Here is an 11,036-nt window from a genome sequence, read left to right on the forward strand (position 1 = left end):
TCCTGAAACCTGTCTACCCACAGGGTGCTATGAAATCTGAATCACTTCTTTTTTCCTAGAGCCCTGGGGTGGGGAGCGCCCTCAAGTGTTCACATGTGTGTGGAATGAGGAACACCCATCTCCTTGGCCCTCTCCACCCTGAAGAGTTAGTTATTAAAATAATTGACAAGCTCTTGCAAATGTCAGTCATCCATTGTTCAGAATGGAATAGCAATAATACATGCCTGGCTGCTCTGGGCTTGGCCAGGATTACTCACTGAAGGCCTCGGGGTTACTGGCACACACTTTCTTTTCCTAATAATCCCATCTCTTCAGCTTTCCTAAGGCTAGAGTGAATTTCGTGTTCCTGTAGTTTACATAAGATGGTAAACTTGGCAAAAGCTATCATTAAACAGAAGCTAAGAGAAAGCCTATGTCATGGAATCCAGAATGGGTATTGCCATTTACTGCTGTCCACAGAAGCTGTCTTGAATTTCTTTCTGTGTCTCTTCTTTTTTTTCTTTAAGACTGTTGTTTATCAGACTGGGCTCTGTGGAACACAGGTGTCCTGGGAGATGGTTAATCATTACAAAATGTTGGAAACAATCTAAAGATGCATACATAAGAGAGTGGTCAAATAAACCATTTTCCATTCACATGGTGGAGTACTATGCAGCTGTATAGAAGAATGAGGAAGATCTCTCTGAATAGATATGAAGTAATGTCTAGGACATAAAGTTATGTGAAAAAAGCAATGCCCAAACGAGTGTCTATAGTATGCTACCCTTTATATTAGAAAGAAGAGAGGCCAGGTGCAGTAGCTCACGCCTGTAATCCTAGCACTTTGGGAGGTGGGTGGATCACCTGAGGTCAGGAGTTCGAGACCAGCCTGCAACATGGTGGAACTCCATCTCTACCAAAAATACAAAAAAGTTAGCCAGGCGTGGTGGTGGGCACCTGTAATCCCAACTACTTGAGAGGCTGAGGCAAGAGAATCACTTGAACCCAGGAGTTGGAGGCTGCAGTGAGCCAAGAGTGCGCCATTGCACTCCAGTCTGGGCAGCAAGAATGAAACTCCATCTCGAAAAATAAAAAGAAAAGCAATAGAAGAAAATACACAGATGCAAAGGAAATATAGGAAGGACACCCAGAGACAAAATAGGTTGGTGGGAAAAGGCTAGAAAGAAGGGAAGGATGAGACTGGGCTACAGGGATGAGAAAGGAATGACACTTCTCTGAAATATCTTTTTATTTTATTTATTTATTTATTTATTTTTGAGACAGGATCTTGCCCTGCCGCCCAGGCTGGAGTGCAGTGGTGTGATCTTGCTCACTGCAACCTCCACCTCCTGGGCTCAAGTTATTCTTGTGCCTCAGCCTCCTGAGTAGCTGGGATTACAGGTGTGTGCCACTATGCCTAGCTAATTTTTGTACTTTTAGTAGAGACAGGGTTTCCCCAGGTTGGCCTGGCTGTTCTCAAGTGATATGCCCACCTTGGTCTCCCAAAGTACTGGGATTAGTGAACCGCTGCGCCCAGCCTGAAATGTCTTTTTCTATAACTGTGACTGTTACATACTGTGATGTAGCAATGTTTCACATACCCTTCATATATTGCCAAAATAAATAAGAGCAACCAGAATGTAGGTAAAACAGAAAACATAATTACAGATGAACTCCACCATACCACAGGTGAGTAACATAACCATACTGAACGGGGCAGGAAAGAACAGAACTAACAAATAACTGTGGAAAACAGTATCTTTACTGGATATGGTAAGAGTAAAGGCAAAAATTTCTGTACATAAAAGTTGTAGTGTAGTTATTAAAAATGTTTCTCGACCATGCGTGGTGGCTCACACCTGTAATCCCAGCACTTTGGGAGGCCAGGGTGGGTGGATCACCTGAGGTCAGGAGTTAGAGACCACCCTGGCCAACATGGTGAAACACTGTCTCTACTAAAAATACAAAAATTAGCCGGGTGTGGTGGTGCATGCCTTTAATCCCAGGTGTGTCAGAAGGCTGAGAATTGCTTGAACCCAGGAGGCAGAGGTTGCAATGGGCAAAAAGAAGTGTTTCTCACAGGAGTATAGGTTAGTGATTCTGAAACTATGTATACTAAAGTTGAACAAACAAGTAAATAGATTGTAGACTATGAGGGCTGGATTTCTTACTGTTAGTGAAAGAGGTTACAAATAATAGAAGTCTAGAAAAACCCTGTGGTGCTGGGTTAGAATAGGAGGTGTCAGTCTAAGGTCATGATTTTAAAATTTTAGGCACTGTTGGCTCACTCTTGTAATCCCAGCACTTCGGGAGGCCAAGGCAGGTGAATAGCTTGAGCCCAGGAGTTAGAGATCAGCCTGGGCAATGTGGCAAAACCCCATCTCTACAAAAAATACAAAAATTAGCCAGGTGTGATGGTGTGCGCCTGTAGTCCCAACTACTTGGGAGGCTGAGGTGTGAGACTAGATTGAGTCCAGGGGTTCAAGGCTGAAGAGAGCTGTGATTGTACCACTGCACTCCAGCCTGGGTAACAAAGGAAGACCCTGTCTCTAAATAAATAATAAATAAAATTATATATAGATGGATACAGAAATACAGATGTGTGTGTGTGTGTGTGTGTGTATTTATGTGTGCTTAGTATACATACCTATGTTTCCTAGCTCTGTCCTGAGTGGGTCTAGAAGCAATGGCACCCAGTAACAGTGAGCACTTGGCCTCCCAAAGTGCTGGGATTACAAGAGTGAGCCAACAGAGCCTAAACATGGTCTCTAAACATCATTCTCCTGTAAAAGGAACCAGGGCTCCTAGGAGATGTGGTTGATTCAAGGGATGCCACGGGAATGACAAGATGAGCCTGGAATATCTTGTGCTGGAAAGAAAGTGCAGGGGTGTTGGGGGATGATGGAGCCATGTCAAGGGAATTGAGGAGCTTGCCTGAAGTTCCTGATGTCCATAGCTGGAACAGTTTGAGGAACAAAATAAATTATGATAGTATTGGATTCTAACACATAGACTAAAACAAATATCCACGAATCCATGCTGATATAAACAGTTGAAGAAGTAAGTAAATAGGGAAGAAAGGGAGTGCTTTCTTATGATAGATTTCCAGTTAATACACATAAAAGGCAAGAGGGAAACAGAGACTTGCCATTACACAAACACCACAGTTAAAAAATCATAGACGGACCAGGCGCGGTGGCTCACACCTGTAATCCCAGCACTTTGGGAGGCCGAGGCAGGCGGATTACAAAGTCAGGAGAGCGAAACCATCCTGGCTAACACGGTGAAACCCTGTCTCTACTAAAAATACAAAAAATTAGCTGGGCGTGGTGGCAGGTGCCTGTAGTCCCAGCTACTCTGGAGGCTGAGGCAGGAGAATGGCATGAACCCAGGAGGTGGAGCTTGCAGTCAGCCGAGATCGTGCCACTGCACTCCAGCCTGGGTGACAGAGCAAGACTCTGTCTAGGAAAAAAAAAAAAAAAAAAAAAAAAAATATATATATATATATATATATATACACACACATATATATATATATATATATACACACATATATATATATATACGTATATATATATATAAAATCAGACAAGATTTACCTGTTGATTCTAAAATTAGTGGACAGAAGTTTGAGGAGAAACAAGATTTGCATAGTTTCTATTTCCCCCAATATACTTATCAAGTAAAAAGGGAAAGTAACTAATTTGACAGTGGAGATGGAAACCCCATAGACACCAGCTTAATAAGTGATCAAAGTAATAAGACGTAGTGACATCATGAAGCCTTTATGAAGATGTACTGAGGACAGCATCTTTTTTTTTTTTTTTTTTTTTTTGAGATGGGGTCTCACTCTGTCACCCAGGCTGGAATGCAATGGCGCAGTCACAGCTCACTGCAGCCTCGACCTCCTGGGCTCAGGTGATCCTCCTCAGCTTCCTAGGGAGCTGGGACTACAGGTGCGTGCCAACAGGCTGGCTAATTTTTTGTATTTTTTGTAGAGTAGGGCTTTTGTCATGTTGCCCAGGCTGGACTTGAACTCCTGAGCTCAAGCGATCTGCCTGCCTTGGCCTCTGAAAGTGCTGGGATTACAGTGTGAGCCATCGTGCCTGGCAGCATCATTTTTTTTTGGTGTGGGATCCTTGCCAGAAATGCATACTTGACTCCAGTAATAAGAAAGCACCAGACAAACCCAAATGGAGGGACATTCAACAAAATAAGTGATTGTAAAAAACTCTTTAAAAGCATCAAGGTCGTGTTAGACAAGGAAAAAACTGAAGAACTATTACAGACTGGAGGAGACAAAGGAAAACATACAAATGCAATGTGGGATCCTGGATAGGCTCCTGGAATAGAGAAAGGATATTAATAGAACACTAGGAAACTTAAATAATGTTTGTAGTATAGTTAATAACATTGTATCAATATTAATTTCCTGTTCTTGATCATTATATTATGGTTACATAAGATGTCAACTTCAGTGCAATGTGGGATCCTGTATATGCTCCTGGAATAGAGAAAGGATATTAAAGGAACACTGAGGAAACTTAAGGTTTGTAGTATAGTTAATAACATTGTATCAATATTAATTTCCTGTTCTTGATCATTATACTATGGTTACATAAGATGTCAACTTCAGGAGAAGCAGGGCCAGGAGTGGAAAGGAGTTCTTTGTACTATTTTGCAACTTTTCTCTCGGTCTAAAATTAGTTAGAATAATGCCCTTCATGGGAAATAAAGGCAGAGTACTACACTGTAAATATTACAATCCCAAATGTTTAATATATGCCTATATAGAAAAAAGACTGGGAGGAATTGCAGGAATGTGGTGACGTTGGGTATCTCTGAATGATGGAAATTATGGTAAGGTTTGCTTTCATTTTCATATTCATCTGTACTTTCTAAGTTTTCTACTCATTTGATGGTTTAATATGATGGATCCTTGGAAATAATGGTGAATGAGACAAGATGAAGTTTATCTCTCATGGAGCTTATCTTCTAATGGGGGGAAATGGAAAATGAATACATGAATTAAAATTTTTGTGCAGAAAATTAAGCTGATGTGATAGGTGGTTGGTCAGAGGGGGCCTCTCTGAGAAGGTGACATTTAAGGGGAGATGTGAATAACAAGGAAGAGAACATGGCAGGGTGGGGTAGGGAGACAGAGCGGAGGGAACAGTCTGTGCAGAGGCTGGGAATAGGGCCTGGCTCAGCATGTTCCAGAACCTTGAAGAAGCCAGGGTGGCTTTGGCTACAGTGGACAATGGGAAAGGGATCTGAGATGAGTTCAGAGGGAAAGTGAGGGGCTGAGCCTGGGACTTGATATGGCCTCGGGCACCCCTGGAGGGAACTGAACACATGAGAATCATGATCAAATGTAGGTGTTTTTTTTTTTTTTTTTTTAACATTTTTTATTTTATTATTATTTTTTAATATATAGAGACGGGGTCTTTCTATGTCACCCAGGCTGGTCCCAAACCCCTGGACTGAAGCAGTCCTCCCACCTCAGCTTTCCAAAGTGCTGGAATTACAGGCATGAGCCACCATACACAGCCCTAATGTAGGTTTAACAGAATCCTCTGGCATTCGGGTGGAGCACAGGCTGCAGAAGGCTGGCAGCCTCCAGGGACGTGAGTGAGACACGATGGTGAATTTGGTTACTGTGGAAGGAGGTGGGAAGGGGTTGGATTCAGACTCTGTTGTGAAAGAGAGGAGCTAGGAATTGGATAAAGGATGTCAGAGAGAGAGAGAGAGCCGGAGGAGGAGGAGAGAGAGAGGAGAGAGATATATGTTGGTCAAGGGTGATGTCTGCATTGGATTGGAGTGAGTGAGTGGATGGTGGACTCATTTACCCAGATGGGGAATGCGGGGGGGTAGGCTTAGCGGAGAGAGCAAAAGTTATGTTTTGGTTTGGAATAAGCATGCTTATTATGTTAATGGTCAGAAAAGAATGAATAAAAAAATAATAATTAGCTCGCCTTTCCTGCCCCTGGAATCCTTGGCTTAAGTTGCTCTCCCAGGTTCCTTTGCTGCAGGTCAGGTGCCCTGGGGGATATGCCTTGGAGTGGCTGTCGTGGTTCCAAGCTGATGCAGCCTCTTGCCTCATCCTTCTCCTGAGATTGCTGACCTATTCTGCCTCCAGATCAGCCTGTTCTTTTTTTTTCCATTTATTTATTTTAAGAGACAGGGTCTCACTCTGTCAGCCAGGCTGGAGTGCAGTGGTGTAATCACAGCTCAGTGCAGCCTTGAGCTCCTGGGCTTAATCAGTCCTCCCATCTCAGCCTCCTGAGTAGCTGGGACTACATGGCTGGCTAATTTTAATTTTCTTTTTAATTATACTTTAAGTTTTAGGGTACATGTGCACAATGTGCAGGTTAGTTACATATGTGTACATGTGCCATGTTGGTGTCCTGCACCCATTAACTCGTCATTTAACATTAGGTGTATCTCCTAATGCTATCCCTCCCCCCTCCCCCCACCCCACAACAGGCCCTGGTGTGTGATGTTCCCCTTCCTGTGTCCATGTGTTCTCATTGTTCAATTCCCACCTATGAGTGAGAACATGCGGTGTTTGGTTTTTTGTCCTTGCGATAGTTTGCTGAGAATGATGGTTTCCAGCTTCATCCATGTCCCTACAAAGGACATGAACTCATCATTTTTTATGGCTGCATAGTATTCCATGGTGTATATGTGCCACATTTTCTTAATCCAGTCTATCGTTGTTGTACATTTGGCTTGGTTCCAAGTCTTTGCTATTGTGAATAATGCTGCAATAAACATACGTGTGCATGTGTCTTTATAGCAGCATGATTTATAATCCTTTGGGTATATACCCAGTAATGGGATTGCTGGGTCAAATGGTATTTCTAGTTCTAGATCCCTGAGGAATCGCCACACTGACTTCCACAATGGCTGAACTAGTTTACAGTCCCACTAACAGTGTAAAAGTGTTCCTATTTCTCCACATCCTCTCCAGCACCTGTTGTTTCCTGACTTTTTAATGATCACCATTCTAACTGGTGTGAGATGGTATCTCATTGTGGTTTTGATTTGCATTTCTCTGATGGCCAGTTATGATGAGCATTTTTTCATGTATCTTTTGGCTGCATAAATGTCTTCTTTCGAGAAGTGTCTGTTCATGTCCTTTGCCCACTTTTTGATGGTGTTGTTTGTTTTTTTCTTGTAAATTTGTTTGAGTTCATTGTAGATTCTGGATATTAGCCCTTTGTCAGATGAGTAGATTGCAGAAATTTTCTCCCATTCTGTAGGTTGCCTGTTCACTCTGATGGTAGTTTCTTTTGCTGTGCAGAAGCTCTTTAGTTTAATTAGATCCCATTTGTCAATTTTGGCTTTTGTTGCCATTGCTTTTGGTGTTTTAGACATGAAGTCCTTGCCCTTGCCTATGTCCTGAATGGTATTGCCTAGGTTTTCTTCTAGTGTTTTTATGGTTTTAGGTCTAACATTTAAGTCTTTAATCCATCTTGAATTAATTTTTGTATAAGGTGTAAGGAAGGGATCCAGTTTCAGCTTTCTACATATGGCTAGCCAGTTTTCCCAGCACCATTTATTAAATAGGGAATCCTTTCCCCATTGCTTGTTTTTGTCAGGTTTGTCAAAGATCAGATGGTTGTAGATATGCGGCAATATTTCTGAGGGCTCTGTTCTGTTCCATTGGTCTATATCTCTGTTTTGGTACCAGTACCATGCTGTTTTGGTTACTGTAGCCTTGTAGTATAGTTTGAAGTCAGGTAGCATGATGCCTCCAGCTTTGTTCTTTTGGCTTAGGATTGACTTGGCGATGCGGGCTCTTTTTTGGTTCCATATGAACTTTAAAGTAGTTTTTTCCAATTCTGTGAAGAAAGTCATTGGTAGCTTGATGGGGATGGCATTGAATCTATAAATTACCTTGGGCAGTATGGCCATTTTCATGATATTGATTCTTCCTACCCATGAGCATGGAATGTTCTTCCATTTGTTTGTATCCTTTTTTATTTCATTGAGCAGTGGTTTGTAGTTCTCCTTGGAAGAGGTCCTTCACATCCCTTGTAAGTTGGATTCCTAGGTATTTTATTCTCTTTGAAGCAATTGTGAATGGGAGTTCACTCATGATTTGGCTCTCTGTTTGTCTGTTATTGGTGTATAAGAATGCTTGTGATTTTTGCACATTGATTTTGTATCCTGAGACTTTGCTGAAGTTGCTAATCAGCTTAAGGAGATTTTGGGCTGAGACAATGGGGTTTTCTAGATATACAATCATGTCATCTGCAAACAGGGACAATTTGACTTCCTCTTTTCCTAATTGAATACCCTTTATTTCCTTCTCCTGCCTGATTGCCCTGGCCAGAACTTCCAACACTATGTTGAATAGGAGTGGTGAGAGAGGGCATCCCTGTCTTGTGCCAGTTTTCAAAGGGAATGCTTCCAGTTTTTACCCATTCAGTATGATATTGGCTGTGGGTTTGTCATAGACAGCTGTTATTATTTTGAGATACATCCCATCAATACCTAATTTATTGAGAGTTTTTAGCATGAAGGTTGTTGAATTTTGTCAAAGGCCTTTTCTGCATCTATTGAGATAATCATATGGTTTTTGTCATTGGTTCTGTTTATATGCTGGATTACGTTTATTGATTTGCATATGTTGAACCAGCCTTGCATCCCAGGGATGAAGCCCACTTGATCATGGTGGATAAGCTTTTTGATGTGCTGCTGGATTCAGTTTGCCAGTATTTTATTGAGGATTTTTGCCTTGATGTTCATCAGGGATATTGGCCTAAAATTCTCTTTTTTTGTTGTGTCTCTGCCCGACTTTGGTATTGGGATGATGCTGGCCTCATAAAATGAGTTAGGGAGGATTCCCTCTTTTTCTATTGATTGGAATAGTTTCAGAAGGAATGGTACCAACTCCTCCTTGTACCTCTGGTAGAATTCGGCTGTGAATCCATCTGGTCCTGGACTTTTTTTGGTTGGTAAACTATTAATTATTGCCTTAATTTCAGAGCCTGTTATTGGTCTATTCAGAGATTCAACTTCTTCCTGATTTAATCTTGGGAGGGTGTGTGTGTCGAGGAATTTATCCATTTCTTCTAGATTTTCTAGTTTATTTGCGTAGAGGTGTTTATAGTATTCTCTGATGGTAGTTTGTATTTCTGTGGGATCAGTGGTGATGTCTCCTTTATCATTTTTTATTGCATCGATTTGATTCTTCTCTCTTCTTTATTAGTCTTGCTAGCAATCTATCAATTTTGTTGATCTTTTCAAAAAATCAGCTCCTGGATTCATTGATTTTTTGAAGGGTTTTTTGTGTCTCTATTTCCTTCAGTTCTGCTCTGATCTTAGTTATTTCTTGCCGCCTTCTAGCTTTTGAATGTGTTTGCTCTTGCTTCTCTAGTTCTTTTAATTGTGATGTTAGGGTATCAATTTTAGATCTTTCCTGCTTTCTCTTGTGGGCATTTAGTGCTATAAATTTCCCTCTACATACTGCTTTGAATGTGTCCCAGAGATTCTGGTATGTTGTGTCTTTGTTCTCGTTGGTTTCAAAGAACATCTTTATTTCTGCCTTCATTTCGTTATGTACCCAGTAGTCATTCAGGAGCAGGTTGTTCAGTTTCTATGTAGTTGAGCGGTTTCGAGTGAGTTTCTTGATGCTGAGTTCTAGTTTTACTGCACTGTGGTCTGGGAGACAGTTTGTTATAATTTCTGTTCTTTTACATTTGCTGAGGAGTGCTTTACTTCCAACTATGTGGTCAGTTTTGGAATAGGTGTGGTGTGGTGCTGAAAAGAATGTATATTCTGTTCATTTGGGGTGGAGAGTTCTGTAGATGTCTATTAGGTCCACTTGGTGCAGAGCTGAGTTCAATTCCTGGGTATCCTTGTTAACTTTCTGTCTCGTTGATCTGTCTAATGTTGACGGTGGGCTGTTAAAGTCTCCCATTATTATTGTGTGGGAATCTAAGTCTCTTTGTAAGTCTCTAAGGACTTGCTTTATGAATCTGGGTGCTCCTGTATTGGGTGCATATATATTTAGGATAGTTAGCTCTTCTTGTTGAATTGATCCCTTTACCATTATATAATGGCCTTCTTTGTCTTTTTTGATCTTTGTTGGTTTAAAGTCTTTTATCAGAGACTAGGATTGCAACCCCTGCCTTTTTTTGTTTTCCATTTGCTTGGTAGATCTTCCTCCATCCCTTGATTTTGAGCCTATGTGTGTCTCTGCATGTGAGATGGGTTTCCTGAATACAGCACACTGATGGGTCTTGACTCTTTATCCAATTTGCCAGTCTGTGTCTTTTAATTGGAGCATTTAGCCCAATTACATTTAAGGTTAATATTGTTATATGTGAATTTGATCCTTTCATTATGATGTTAGCTGGTTATTTTGCTCGTTAGTTGATGCAGTTTTTTCTTAGCCTCGATGGTCTTTACAATTTGGCATGTTTTTGCGGTGGCTGGTACCGGTTGTTCCTTTCCATGTTTAGTGCTTCCTTCAGGAGCTCTTTTAGGGCAGACCTGGTGGTGACAAAATCTCTCAGCATTTGCTTGCATGTAAAGTATTTTATTTCTCCTTCACTTATGAAGCTTAGTTTGGCTGGTTATGAAATTCTGGGTTGAAAATTCTTTTCTTTAAGAATGTTGAATATCAGCCCCCACTCTCTTCTGGCTTGTAGAGTTTCTGCCGACAAATCAGCTGTTAGTCTGATGGGCTTCCCTTTGTGGGTGACCCGACCTTTCTCTCTGGCTGCCCTTAACATTTTTTCCTTCATTTCAACTTTGGTGAATCTGATAATTATGTGTCTTGGAGTTGCTCTTCTCGAGGAGTATCTTGGTGGCGTTCTCTGTATTTCCTGAATTTGAATGTTGGCCTGCCTTGCTAGGTTGGGGAAGTTCTCCTGGATAATATCCTGCAGAGTGTTTTCCAACTTGGTTCCATTCTCCCCGTCACCTTCAGGTACACCAATCAAATGTAGATTTGGTCTTTTCACATAGTCTCATATTTCTTGGAGGCTTTGTTCGTTTCTTTTTATTCTTTTTTCTTTAAACTTCCCTTCTCGCTTCATTTC

The sequence above is a fragment of the Nomascus leucogenys genome, chromosome 2, assembly GCF_006542625.1.
Source record: "Nomascus leucogenys isolate Asia chromosome 2, Asia_NLE_v1, whole genome shotgun sequence".
NCBI classification, from domain to species: Eukaryota; Metazoa; Chordata; class Mammalia; order Primates; family Hylobatidae; genus Nomascus; species Nomascus leucogenys.